At 37.7% G+C, this 13,812-nt stretch overlaps 1 protein-coding gene across 2 annotated transcripts in view; it reads right to left on the bottom strand.

Annotated features, from left to right (window-relative positions):
• The window catches only part of CAPN5 (calpain 5), a 151,837-nt gene that overhangs the window by 118,582 nt on the left and 19,443 nt on the right, over positions 1–13,812 (bottom strand). The window contains exon 2 of one of the 2 annotated variants that reach the window (XM_074304137.1): positions 3,491–3,554. The exons of the other annotated variant lie outside the window; for it this stretch is intronic. The gene's annotated coding sequence lies outside the window, so the exon portion shown is untranslated. The remainder of the gene's footprint in view (positions 1–3,490; positions 3,555–13,812) is intronic. 2 annotated transcript variants of the gene reach the window in all.

Here is a 13,812-nt window from a genome sequence, read left to right as displayed (position 1 = left end):
GGCTCTTAACATGAGATCTACAATGATGAGGCTCATGATGTCTTAATTTCAGTGTAACTGGTTTCTTTTATAAATCTATGTATTTTGTTTCATACATCTAAAAGCAATCTTCTGAGAAGAGTCCATAAGCCTCACACAACTGCCAACTATGTCCATAATTCAAAAAAAGTTAACAATTCTAGATACTATGGTTCCATGACACTTCTCTTAAGAAGGAAACTGAGCCAGAGAGATGACAGATGCCCAGACAAACATAGGATGAGCTGTTCCTAAAAAGGAAAAACAAAGCTTGTCTGGGGAAAAAAAAGGTGGTCACAGAAAGAACAAATATTGACCCCATGACTGAAAACACAGTGAAGAGAAATAAGACCAGAAAGAAGAAAGGCCAGTAGAGGAATAATCCTATTGCATTTAAGTAATAGGGGCTTAATTACTGGTAACTCAGTGCCACTACCTGCCCCAGAGGGCATTTGGATTGATCTCACCAATTGTATCCTACCAGCCTTGCCCCTCCCTTCCTCTACCTCCCTCACATCCTCAGGCAGGCCATAAGGCAGACATCCCAGGCAGGGATGCTTTCCAAGACTATAAATAAGCTTACTAAAGAAAAGGGGGGAAAACCCTTCCCACTGAATCCCTTATTGGACACCTACTGTAATCCTTGCCTTCCTCCCAGCCCCATTTGATTGATAACAGGTGACTATTCCCTATCTCTTAGGTACAAAAAAATCTCAGTTTTGGAAGAAAGGTGAGCAAACATCTGCCTTTTGATGGAGGAGGCAGTGGAGGACAGGTGTTCTCACTTTGAAAGTATGTGTAGGAAGAGGAAAAAGGCTGGTAATAAGAATAAAGAAACTTTCCCTAGTAGATTCCACAAATCAGTGGATTCCTTCTGGCAAGCCATTCTTAGAAATAAAGGGATCCAGGACAGGTTGGAAAGGGGATGGGGTTTTACTTCCACAGCTTTCAGTTCCTATTTATACACCAGCTGATATAGTAGTTTCAAATCTACAAATGCCTCAGTTTTCCTGCTAACTGCCACATGAGTAAGCAGAGTCCACTATTCACTTTTTTCACAAAGGAGGAAAACAGCCCATCAAATGGAAAGAATATGCCCCAAGTCACAGAATATGTTATCTGGGGCAGATCCAAGCCTCTGACATCCTAAGTCTCAAGCCAGTGCTCTTCCCTATACCACAAGTGTCTAGAGATGCTCTGTGACTTCCTGATGATCAACTTTTTCCACTTGCCACCTCTTTTTGCCTGAGAAATTTTTGCACAATTCCCTGGATATAGGTATATAAAACAGTCACACATATCACACATTGTTGATAATAAAATATTAATTTTGTGACCCTCACATTCAGCTATGTGATCCCACATGGGGTTGCAACACAGTTTAAGAAACTTTGAAAGGAGATTCTTTATTCCCTATTCTTTAGTCCACTGTGTACTTGAAAAGATAATAATGGACCTAGAAAAACAGTCAAAAGTTCCTCCCTTCCAAATTTCCTAGCAGAAGAAAAAGTCAACAATAAAAGTAAAAACATTAACCCTTTGGTATGCTCAACAGAACAAATGTGGAACCTCGAATGTTAGTGCTTGAAAGATAGCTCGAAATATAGAATGTTTGAGTGAGGAACAAAAAATGTTGGAGCACTGAAAGTTAGAACAATTAAAGATTCCAAGTATTTGACCTAATGCAGGAATCCCCTTCCTAGAAATCCTGAAAGAGTATCAAACATATCTGAATAACACAAGTGACAGCAAACTCCATACTGAGTACAAGTCACAAATCAGTCTGAAGGTTTGCCTCTTCAAATCCAGAGCTTCCTTTCAAAGCTGAGGTCAAGTGCCATTTCCTAGAGGAAACCTTCCCTTTCCCTTGATTTTACATTGTATTGATTTTGTAACTATATGTATCTATTTATACATGATTTTCCTTATACAGGAGATAAGCTCCCTGAGAGCAGAACTTTTTCCTTTTTCTTTTCAGAGCCTCAGAGTCTACCACAATGCCAGGCAAGTATATTAAGCATTTAATAATTTATTGATTGACTGAAGGTTTCATAGAATTAGAACAGATCATATGATAACAGAAATAGGACAAAGGAGCCACATGTTCCCAGGTATTTTTTTTCCTAGAGAGCACACCAGAACAAATCCTCTTCAGCTTGCATGCTACCAACTACGGAAAAATTACAAGATCTAGATTTCATCTCAATAACCTGGCCTTGTGACTCCAAAAACTTTTAAATATCTTTTCAAGTCAAATCAAAAAAGAAAAAAAAAATTAAACACCTATCCCTCTTGTAAAGAAAGGTATCCAAGTCCTCAATATGTACATTGGTAGCTATAAATGCCAACAGTTAATTAAATTACAAATTTACATAACAGATTAAGCAAAGAAGAAACTTACAGAATCTCATATTTAGAGTTGGAAGAGACTTTTTTTTTTTTTAGAGGTCATCTAATCCAATCTGGATCTAATCAGAAATTTATCCCTTCCTCCCATACATATCTACCCTTTTTTTCCCACACTCTTGACTTTTAGTGATAAAGAATTCACTTCTTCCTGAAATAGCCCACTCTACCTCTAGGTGGATCTATTAGGAATGTTTTTCTTATATAGAGTCAAAATCTCCTTCTCAACAACCTATTGTTTCCCAGTTCTGCCATCTGGGGGCAACAAATAGGTCTAATCTGTTTCTGATATCAGCTCTTAAAATACTTGAAATAAGCTATCTCTTCTCTTTTAGGAGCTAATGATCCTCAGTTTCCTAAATGGATCTTCATGTTCTAGTATCCAGATCTTTTAGAACCTGAATTTATCCTGAAGATATTCTTCCTAAAATGTAGGACCAGAAAACTGAATGGCCTTATCAAGTATGGCCTTATCAGGGCAGCAATCCAGTAGGACTTTCATCCCACAGGATCTGGATTCTTTATTTCTCTTAATACAACACACAGTGTGATTTTCACCTCCCTGGATCTGGGTCCTCTATTTCTCTGAATACAACACAAAATCACATCAGCTTTAGCAGCATCTCCCTGGAATTGAACTCTATACCCTCTTCATACAGACACAAATTACATTAGCTTAGCCATGTCATTTTACTTATTACTACACTCATGGTAGAAAAGACATGAATTAGATGCTAGTACAGTTACAGATTAAGAAATATTTGAAAGAGCTCAGCCAAAAGTGTAGTCATTAATGGTATGACGGCAACTCAAAAGATCTAATGTACCACCCAAATAATCTGTGGTTGGCCCTGTAATCTTTTATACTTTTATCAATGAAATGGATAAATGCATAAATTATATGCTGATCAGTTTTGCTGATAACATAAGGTTAGGAAGCAGAGTTAACCTAATGGCATGCAGAGTTAGCATCCAGAAAATTCTAAAAAGCTAAAGAAACAAGACTAATTTAATAAAATGAAGTTTAATAATAAAATAAGTTTAATAAATAAATATAAAGTATTACCTTTGGGTTAAAAATATCAACTTTACATACAAGATGGAGTAGATGTGGCCAGGAAGCAATTTGTCTGAAAAAGATATGATGATTTCATGAAGTAGAATCTCAATAAAGGTAAACAATGTGATGGGGCAGCCAAAAAAGCATTGCGATCTTAGAATGCATTAGAAGAGACATAGTATCCAGGACTAGGGAGATGAAAGCCCCTCTACACTAAATTCTAATCAATCCAGATCAGTAAAAATGTACTCCATTTTGACTACCATCTTTTAGGAAGGATAATAAAATGAAAAACTTCAAATAAAGAGACTAAAGTGTCAAGTGTATTGGAGACTGTCCTACAATGTTCAGTTGAAAGAACTGAAGATGGAGAAAGAGAAGAGAAAAACTTCAGGGTAAAGAAAAACACCAAGGAGAATTAACATATGAAATTAGGATCGAAATAAATAACTAGCATTTATGTAGTACCTACTATGTCCTACACACTGTGCCAGGCACTACACAATTACAATCTCAGTTGATCCTCACAGCCCTAGGAGGTCTATCTATATTATTATTACTTCCATTTTATAATTAAGGAAACCACAGTTTTAGTCCTATTCTTTCTCTGACTCACTGTGTTACTTTAGGCATAGTATTGGGAGTCTTTAGGTCTCAATTTCACTATTTGTAGAATGAATCAAAATCTCAGTAAAAAATATTGAAGCTATGGATTTTAGAGATTATGTGACTTGTCCAGCTTCACCCAACTACTAAGTGTCTGAGGTCATATTTGAACTCAGGTCTTCCTGACTCCAAAACTGGAATTCTATTCATTGCCTGATATTAGATCTGTTCTGTTTAGCCATAGGGTACATAAGAGACAGATGTTGCTGAAGGGCTATTTTGGGCTCCTTATAAGGAAAAATTTCCTAGCAATTAGAACCATTCAAAAGTAGAATGCCTTGCCTTAGAAAGTAGTGGATTTCCTCTCACTAAAGACCTACAAACGAAAGCTAGATGATGATGTTCAGATGTCACAATAGCCTTTATGGTCCTTCTAATTCAATTTCCTGTGATTCATATGAAGCTTGTAGTTCATGATTTTCTCACATAATGCTTGCCCAGCCTACATTCTCCCATCTTTTACTTGTACAGATGATGTAAGACTTTGTGCAAGCCCTTTCCTTTCACTGGAAACTCTGGGAAATGAGGAAGTTGGACTAGATTTCTAAGATGCCTTCTTACTCTAAAGTACTTTTTTTACTCGCATGAAGAATTTCACATTTTATTTCAATGAAATACTATGTTTATATTCTTCCTCATCCTTCTAGTACAGAATCTAGCCTGCCAAGGGCTGGAAAGAATCTTAGTGATGTTCTAGTACAATTTCCTATAATTACAGAGGAAGAAGTTAAAGTCTAGAGAAAAGGAATTGAGTTGTTCAGTGTTACACACTTAGTTAATGATGAAGTAGGAGACTAGAGTTAGAACTGGTCCTTGAAGAATAGTTCAAATTTGGATAGAATAAGATGAGGTAAAATGATTCAAGGAAGGGAGAAAGTTGTCTTGGGACAGGAGGACAGGAACAGGAAAGAGAAAGGAGAGAATAGAAAAGTGGAGAGACAGTCCTGCTTGGCCAGATTAGAGAAATCTGGGAGAAGAGGTGAGGGGAAGTGAGTTGGGAAAGAGGATGGAGAAAAATTTTCTTTGATGGCCTTGAGGCAAAGGAAGAGATACCTAAGAAAGTTGGACACTGAGACCCTTCTTTATACTGCCCTTCTTACTTTTTCCCATTCTGAGCTCCAGGAGGAGGGGAAAATCTTCCATATATCCCAGAATGGTCCTTTCCCAGAACAATAAACTGGGAAATTATGTGGGTGTTGTTATATGACAGAAGCAAGAGAGAAGAAATACAGGATTTCCTACATTTAGTGCCAGCCTCCAAAATCAACATGACCAGCCTTTATCTCGCTACATTTTAAAATCCAACTTGAGTCACCACAAGCTCCTGAGCCCCACCCACACTCCCTGCTTCAGCTTCCTTTACTGAGCCTTGATTCATTCTACAGATAGTGAAACTGAGTCTCAATGCTATGCCAGAAGTAACACTGTGAGGCAGAGAAAGAACCAGAATTCAACTCTCATGATAACTGATACCAAACTCTCCTATGAATTATACTGCCTCTAAGCTGATCTTCTCCTCATTCCCCACCCTCCAAAAAAAAAAAAAAAAAAGAACAGCATAAAAAACCCACAAAACACTCTAATAACATTTTTCTACACTCATTTTTGGGGGTTCTAAACAGGCTCGGCTTCCTTTCTATGGTTCACAAGATTTAGAGTAAGAAGGCACTTTAGAAATCCAGTCCAACTTGCTCATTTTACAGAGTTTCCAATGAAAGGAAAAAATTTGCCCAAAATCACACATCATATAAGTAGAAAATCCAGAACTAAACATTAAAAACTATTTTTGCAGCAGGTGGTCTGGTTCTCCTTGCCTCCTCACACCCTTGCGGAATCCTTATTTAGCCCTTCTAGAGAGCAGGAATTGTGTCTTTTATTTAAGCTGTGAAGTTCCCAGTGCCTAGCACAGTACATTTTATTATGGGGATGAAAACCAAGACCAGATCTGTAGATTTCTTTGGGTAAGGAAATTCCCTCTACCAATGAACTGATGCAGCTCAGCACCTCCTCTTAGAATTATGGTTTCAGAGTTACTTAGACAGAACTTTGAGAAAGTAGTGATTTGCCCAAGGTTACACAGCTAGCATATGTCATGGTTGTTATTTGAACCCAGGTCCAGGTTGAAGTTAACTTTGCATCAATTACACTAAATAAATGTGTTGTTGAACCAATCTAAATGATACCAATATACCAAGACTCCTGACTCTCAGTCTTGAACACTTTCCACATCACTCATGCTTTCATTGTAACTATCCCAATACCATTAGCTCTCAATTATCTAGAAATGAATTGTTAGGATTGCCAAAGACATCATTTCTCAATGTAATAAAACAGACAAGATAGAGGCTCATATTACAATATAAGCAATAATAAAAACTGTATTTCCATAATATTTTACAATTAATAAAGTACTTTCCTCAAAACAACCCCAAGAAGTGACTAATATAAGTATTATCCCTATTTTACACACAGGAAATCAGGAAAGTATAATTTTTTACCTATTTATTAGAGAAGAACTATTTATTCCCACAGTTGACCAGATTATTCCCCTATAAATCTCTATTTAGCACTGAAAACCCTAAAACATCTACGTTTGACCTCTCTTTTCTGACTTAATGAACTTTCCTTCACATGCTAGATGGCCCATCCAAACTGACTTATTTTTTGCTTATTGGGCCAGTGTACAAGACTCCATCTCTCATGTCCATATCCTTACACAGGCCCAGAACCCCTTCCCATCCTACCCCTTAAAAATTCTAGACCCTTCAAGAGGCAGTTCTAGAGTCATTTACAAGAGACCTTTCCTAATACTACCTTCTGCCAATGTTTCCCATACTGAAATTTGTATGTTTTTAAATATATTTATATGAAATATATTGTTCCCCAAAAGAATGCAAGCTCTTTGAGGAAGAGGATATCTATTCTTTTTTTTTTTCCCCGGGGCAATTGGGATTAAGTGATTTGCCAGGGTCACACAGCTAGGAGGTATTAAGTGTCTGAGACCACATTTGAACTCAAATCCTCCTGATTTCAGGACAGGTGCTCTCTCCACTGAGCCACCTACCTGCCCTGATACCTATTCTTTTAGTAGTATTTTATTTTTGTCTCAGTTACATGTCAAGATAATTTTTAGCATTCAATTTTTCCAGATTATGAATTTTTCTCCCTCCCTTCTTCCTTCCCCTCCTCTCTTCCTAAAATGGCAATTTGATATAGTTTATACATGTGCTATCACATAAAATGATATTTCCATATTAGTCACATCTGTGAAAGAAGAAGTGGATCAAGAAGATAATAACCATGAAAAAGAATAAAGTGAAAAAGATATGCTTTAATCTGCACTCAGAGTGCATCGCTTCTTGATCTGGATATGGATAGCATTTTCCCTCATTAGTACTTTCTACTTGTCTTGGAACACTGTTGCTAAGATGAGCTGAATCATTCGTAGTTGATCATCACACAGTGTTGCTGATATTGTGTATAATATTTTCTTGGTTCTGTTCATTTCATTTTGCATCAGTTAATGCAAATCTTTCCAGTTTTTTTTTTTTTTTTTTTTTCTGCAATCTGGCTGTTTATTTCTTATTGCTCCATTACATTCATATACCACATCTTGTTCAGCCATTCTCCAACTGATGAACATCCCCTCAATCTCCAACGTTTTGCCACCACAGAAAGGGCTGCTATAAAATTTTTGTACATGTAGGTACTTTCCCCTTGTTTAGTATCTCTTTGGGATACACTTAGTCATGGTAATGCTGGATCAAAGAGTAGGCACGGTTTGGTTGCCCTTTGAGTATAGTTCCCAATTGCTCTCCAAGATGATTCGATGCTTTACAAGTCCAAATGGTGGTAATTTTTGTGTTTATTTTGTCCTTCTATCCCTAATGGCTAGCACATAGTAGGCATTCAATGAATGTTGCATGAAAGCCTCAGAACCAGAATTTGAACCTAGTTCTTCCCAACTTTAGTTCTGGCTCTCTTTTCATTCTAAAGGCATCATTGCCTTTTTACTCAAGAATATGAAAGCACAGAGAGAGGTGCCAGATGTGACAAGCGGAGCTCCCTCTGTCTGACGTGGTAGAGCAGGGATCAAGGAAAGCTTCATGGAGGAAGTGGCACTCAAACTGGTCTTGAAAGAGAGGTGGGGTTTTGACAAGCTGTAATGGCAAAAGTATTGGAGATACAGGGGAAAATGTAAACAAAGTCTCCAAAGTTTGAAAGCTGAAGGTCTATTCTGAGAAAGGTGGATAATACAAGATGGAACAGCAGCAGATAACAGGCACACGCTGAAATAGTCAGGGAGCATGAGGTCTCAACAGACCTCTGATAATCACGCTGTGGACTCGGGGAATCATGACCCTTCTCCAGGCCTGTATCCTCGTTTTAAAGTGAAAGGCTGGACTAGATGACCTCAAAGGTCTATCTTACCTCCTGCGAAGGGATTTGATAATCCTCTTTTTAATCTCCAAACTGGCCCTATGAGAAGAGCTGAGAAAATGCACCCCACCTCCTTCCTTTACTGGAGAGATAAAGGTCCCTGGGGGTAAAATACAGCATCTGGTGCTAGATGAAGGCAATGCATTGACTAGTTTTATTTAACTTTTTTCTTTTTCTTTTTTAATCTTTCTTTAAAGGAAATCTTTCTGGATACTGAAAAGGGAAGGGTAGACTTAGAATAGAACAAAATGAATGTCTTTTAAAATTCTATGATTCATTCATTTACTAATTCATTTATTCAACAAATTATTGAGCACAAAAGATTGAGGGGGATATAAAGAAACTAGAAATTAGAATTAGAAACAGAAACAGGAAACTAGCCAAGAGAAGAAAGGATTAAAATTGACTTTGTGGAGTGATTCCTAGGCAGTTCCTATGAAGAGTGTATTGGTGTTTCTACTGGGCCTCTATCCCAAAGAGATCTTAAAGGGGGAAAAAGAACTCACATGTGCAAAAATGTTTGTGGCAGCCTTCTTTGTAGTGGCCAGAAATTGGAAACTGAGTGGATGCCCATCAGTTGGGGAATGGCTGAATAAGTTATGGTATATGAATGTTATGGAATATTATTGCTCTATAAGAAACAACCAGCAGAATGATTTCAGAGGAGAGATCTACATGAACTGATGCTGAGTGAAGTGAGCAGAACCAGGAGATTACACATGGCAACAACAATTTTACACATTGATCAATTCTGATGGATGTGGCTCTTTCCAACAATGAGATGATTCAGGCTAGTTCCAATGATTTTGTGATAAAGCGGTCTACATCCAGAGAGAGGACTGTGGGAACTGAGTGTAGATCATAACATAACATTCTCAATCTTTTAGTTGTTCATTTGCATTTTGTTTTCTTATTCCTTTTCTTTCCTTTTTGATCTCATCTTTCTTGTGCAACAAGATAATTGTATAAATATGTTTACATATATTGGATTTAATATATATATTTAACATGTATAACATATATTGGATTGCTTACCATATAGGGGAAGGGATGGGGAGAAGGAGGGTAAAATTTGGAACACAAGGCTATGCAAGGGTCAATGTTTAAAAATTATCCATGCATATGTTTTGAAAACAAAAAGCTTTAATAATAATTTTTAAAAGAATACCTTGGTATGGTCTTTAGGGTGATTTCAGTCCCTCTCCTAGTGTCCAGATTCCTGTAACAGCTAGTTACAAGCCAGCTAAAAGCATCAGGTCCCTTACAGAGCACAATTTATTCTTGAGGACACTGGTGAGTGGGCTGTGCCCACCTAGTTTACATAGTCTGATGCTATTGGAGGTTTCTCCAAACACAGACATTGATACTCCTCAGTCATTTCATTTCCTACCCACTGCAGCCTATTACCTCATCCTTTTTCCAATTAAAAAAGAATCAGAATCAAATTCTCCCCAAGCGCATTATGAATACTAATGTTATCTCCTGGGACATAAGAAGGCTAGCACAAAGTAGAACCTTGGAACACAGAACAGAGGATGACAGTGCTAGAAGAAACTTTGAGCTAAAGTGCCAGATCCCTCCATCCCTCAGCTCCAGGCATTTGCTCTGACTGATCTCTATGCCTAGGATGTACTCTCTCCTCCGTCATCACCTATTGACTTCCCTGGCTTTTTTTGCATCCATACTAAAATCCCAACTTTTATCAGAAACCTTTCCCAATGCCTCTTAACTCTAGTGCCTTTCCTCAGATAATTATTTCCTTTTTATCCCGTCTTTAACTGGTCTGTACAGATTTGTCTGCTTATCGTCTCTACCTTAGACTTGTGAACTCCATTAAGACAGGGACTGTCTTTTGTACTCATTTTGTGTCCCCAGCAAAGTATCTGCCTATACCAGATACCTAATAAATATCTACTGATGAATTGATTGCCTGAATTGGAATTTCAAAGCTGAAAGGAACCTTGGAACAGAGAACAGAACAGGGAGGCCATAGAACAAAAGTCTTCAGAGCTAGAAGAGACCTTAAAAACACCAAATGTCAGAGCTGGGTGGGATCCCAGAACATAAGAAGGTCAAAGGTGGAAAGGACTTTAGAACATGTAAAAAAAAAAGACATTATTTAGAAGGGTACTTAAGAAATCACGTGATCCAAAACCTTCATTTTCCAGAAGAAACTTTTCAGAGCTCCTGAGAGATGACATTTCCAGTTACAGTTTACATAGCTGGTTATGAACACAGCCAGGGCTGCAAACCTGGTGCTGTGTCTGCCTGCAACTTTGATAATCTGCTTATTCATCAAATATTTATTAAATGCCTACTAAGTTCAGTGAAGACTACAAAACTAGACCAAGTTTCCACAAGAATAAATGACACAGAGGGGAGAAGACAACTACTCCAGGTCACATAGCAAAACAGCTGCAGGGATGGGTCAGCAACCTAAATTGCCTGATTCCCAAAGCAAGAATCATAAACTTTCACAATTGGAATGAAAACCAAAGATCACCTCACCCAATCCCTTTATTTTACAGAGGAGAAAACTGAGATCCAGAGAAGTTAGGTGCCCAGTGCCAACCAGTCTGTCAGTGGCGATCAGAACCAGAACTTGATTTCTGTTTATTCCCCTCTTTACTGTAATAATCTTGGGAAAGATTTCATCTATCCATCTCTGAACTCAGACAATACCCCTCCCCCAATCTTTCTCTTATTACTTGGAAAGCTCCAGACTCACTTTAAAAAAAACCATTTTGTGCAAGTAAATTATGAAGCTAGACCCACGTGGACTGGGAGTTCCTGTAAATGATTGGTGCTTGATAATCACAACCAGAAGTGCTGGCCCCAAAGGAGACAGTGTTGGGAAGATGAAGACCAGAGGAGTAAGACAGGAAAAATGCCCCCTCTGTTCACTCAAAGCTTACAATAAGCTCTTCTACGGCACCTTACGTCTTGAGAGGTTACTTAAACATCCTACCCGCATCAGTACAAAGAGCATGGGGTAGTGCATGCTCCTCTGAAAGGGTGAAAAGAAATGAAGCTCTGAAATAAGAAAACAGAAGTTCAATGTCTCCTGTATATCAGGAGAGCCCAGAATGCCCAATATGAAAAGAAATTCTGAGCTGAAAAGCAGGCAATAAGGCCTCTGGAATAGGGTGCAAAACTTATCCTGGAGTTGAGAATGTTCACTACCCTCTCTCCCTGTGGAACACTGATTATCCTGCCAGACTAAGTTGATGTATTGCTTGTTTTGGCTGAACTAATTTTTTTTCCTTTCCATTCTTTTTTAATTTTTTTTTTTTTTTTGGTTAAAAGAGATAGTTTAATAGGTAGAGGAGGGATATATTCCCAAGTGAGACTAATGCTAAAGGGATATGAATTATTAATATTTTTAAACGTAAGGTACTATGTTGAAAAGGGGAACTCAGGGTACTGAGAATGCCAGAAAACCTTCACATCTTTTTCTCACAAAGATTCTAAAACCAGTGTCCTTTCCACTATATCATATACAGAACTCCATGACAGCAGAGTTTCCAAAGTGACTTCCTTTAAGAAGATATTCAACTATATCATTCCTCTATTTAATAAGCTCCATAAAATGCTTTGTTTAGCTTTTTACACTCCTGGAAACAGTATTGGACCTAGAGTCAGAAAGATCTGAATTCAAATCCTGCCTCAGACACTTATTAACTATGTGACTCTGGGCAAATTACTTAATCGGTTAGCCTCAGTTTCCTCAACTGCAAAATGGGAGTTATAATAGACTACACATAATAGCAACAACCCAAAGTTGTTGTGAGGATCACATATGGTAAAACTGGTGAAGTGTCTGGCACACAGTAGGTACTTCCTACTTTCCTTCCTTCTTCCTAACCTACACTCATGCTATCTTTCCAGATCCCCTGGGCATTAATCCTTCCCCATGCTCTAGGACTGAATCAAACTGTCCTTCTCCCTGCTTCCTTACACACAGCATGATATCTCCAGACCTTTATGCCAGTGGTCTCAGTTGTCTCCATATCCCTCCCTCGACTTCAAAGAGTATATCTCCCTTTCCTTTTAAGATGCAAGCCATCCTCTGCAGGAAACCTTTCCTGATTTCTTCCCCACTTCCACTACTCTCCTCTAACTTCTTTGTCTTTATGTATGCTCCATAGTAATAATGTGTGAATTGATGACACGATGATATAGCCTGTATCAGTCTCATTTTTGCATCCCTCAAAGAACAAGTGCTTCAAAAACATCTGATGAAGGGTCTTCAAAGACCATTAGTTACTCTTTTTTGTCCCCTTCTTTTTGCTCTTCATCTAGGAGCACACCCTAAAGCTTCTCTCCCAGGCACGACCTAATATGGATCTACACCTTCCAGCCTATGAAAATCAGTCCCTGGGACATCCTGCCTAATGGAAAGGATAAAACTCAGCAATGTAGAGAAACCACTTGTGAGGAGGAGGAGGGGATGCACACTCTGTGGGAGGATGAAATCAGGACTGAAATAATGTTTACTCATGCAGCTTGGGCTTGCTAACTAAACCCCTGGGTTTACTCCTGATCCTGATGTTAACCCACAGTGTGGCCACAAACAGGCCAATTTCCTTCTCTGAGATTCATTCTTAAACTGGGATCTATAAATATTTTTAAACTAATATTTTGTAAATTATTTCAATATAATTCTTTTCTTTTTAAATACTCTATATTTATTCTATATATTTAAAAACATGATCTGAGAATAGTGGTGCAGTAGTGAACCTGAAGAAAGATATGAATTCAAATCCTGACTCAGATACTTACTACTTGTGTGATTCTGGACAAGTTATTTTGTCTCTGCCTGTTTCAATTTCTTCATCTGTAAACTGAGGAAATAGTAACACCTACCTCCCAGGGTTGTAATAAGGATAAAATGAAACAATACACAAGGTTTTGCAAAGGTGAATGTTGAAAACTATCTTTGCATGTATTTGAAAAAATAAAAAGCCATAACAAAAAAAGAAAGCAGAAAAAATAAAAAAGCAAAAAGAAATAATGCTTGTAAAATACCCTGCAAACTTTAAATTTTATATATAAAATATGTTAAGTATGTAAATTCTAGCTATTTTTATTATCATGATTATCTGAACTTATGTCTTATTCTCCTAGATCCCAAGATCCATGAAGGCAAGGATTGTTTTAGCTAAACTTTATATCTTATCTTGTTAAAAGGCACTTAATAAATGTTTTGATGGATAAAGCAC

The sequence above is a fragment of the Sminthopsis crassicaudata genome, chromosome 3 (genome assembly GCF_048593235.1).
Source record: "Sminthopsis crassicaudata isolate SCR6 chromosome 3, ASM4859323v1, whole genome shotgun sequence".
Classification (NCBI taxonomy): Eukaryota; Metazoa; Chordata; class Mammalia; order Dasyuromorphia; family Dasyuridae; genus Sminthopsis; species Sminthopsis crassicaudata.
The sequence above is the reverse complement of the archived record's forward strand: the minus strand, read 5'-3'. Positions and strand labels throughout refer to the sequence as shown.